Source organism: Phalacrocorax carbo, chromosome 2, assembly GCF_963921805.1.
Source record: "Phalacrocorax carbo chromosome 2, bPhaCar2.1, whole genome shotgun sequence".
Taxonomy (NCBI): domain Eukaryota; kingdom Metazoa; phylum Chordata; class Aves; order Suliformes; family Phalacrocoracidae; genus Phalacrocorax; species Phalacrocorax carbo.
Window position 1 is genome coordinate 26319171 of NC_087514.1, and position 1106 is coordinate 26320276.

A 1106-nucleotide genomic window follows, 5' to 3' on the forward strand; every position below is an offset into this window, starting at 1 on the left:
AGTGTTACACTTGGGAAAAGAAAAAGCAGAAGTGAAAAAAATGATGGTGAGGTGGATTTACTTGAAGGCAGCTGCAGCTTTTCTTTGTGCTGTTTTGCAGCATGTGTGCTCTGCACTGCAAGAGAGGAGAGGGAAAGCACGGTTTGCTTCTCATCAGCAAAACTGGCCACAGGTGCCCTGTGTTGAGGTGAGGGCCTGCCACCACGCACAGCCCCTGCCATGGGTGCTTTAAGGAAAAACATGTGCTCAGAGCATTGCTAAGTACATGGTACTGTGGGGTTTCATTGCTTTTGGATCAGTGTGGATTTTCTTTTTTTTTTTTAAGGTACTTGTTAAGAAAACTCCACACAACCCCGAAGCGATGCTACCAGTGACTGGGAGGTGTGCCTGGCATTGAGGGTAAGCTTTGCCCTTCAGCATCGTCTCCTGATGGAGAAGGGAATTGCTCACGGTGAGACCTGCTGCCCTGGGGCTCGGTGGGACCCTGAGGTGCGGTGGTCAGCCTGGCTGACAGGTGTGGAAAGCTACTGGGCAAGGCTGTCCATGGGAGACCATGGAGGCTGTGCTTGGGCAAGGCCTGTTCCCTGATGGGATTAATTTCTCTGTGGTGAAACATGTTGCAAAAATGTAGGAGAGAGAAGGGACCTCAGGGACGGTTTCAGCCGTGAAGGCCTAGGCCCTTCGCAGCGGAGCCGGGTGCCTTCCTGGGGTGCACCTGGGTGAAGGCCATCCCTGTGTGGTGAGCCGTGTGGCGGGCAGCGGGCTGACACCCCCCCCACGCGTGGCGCGGGGTGCCGGTGGAGTGTCAGAGGGCTGGTCCCACAGGAGGGGGCTGTCGGCGGTGGCGCGGAGAGGGAGGGGGTGTCGCTGGGCGCGTTCCCGCTGACAGAGCCTGCCGGCGGCCACCCTCAGGCGGGCGGGAGGAGCCGCCCCGCCCCGCTCCCGCCGCGGCCTGAGGGCGGGGCGGCGCAGCGCGGGGCGCGCGCGGCGCGAGCCGTGTTTACATTCCGCCGCCCGCTGCACGTTGCCGCGGAGTGGCGCGCTCCGATTGGCTGGAGCTGGGCGGCGGCCCCGCCCCTAGGGCGGGCAGTGCCCTGCCGGGCGTG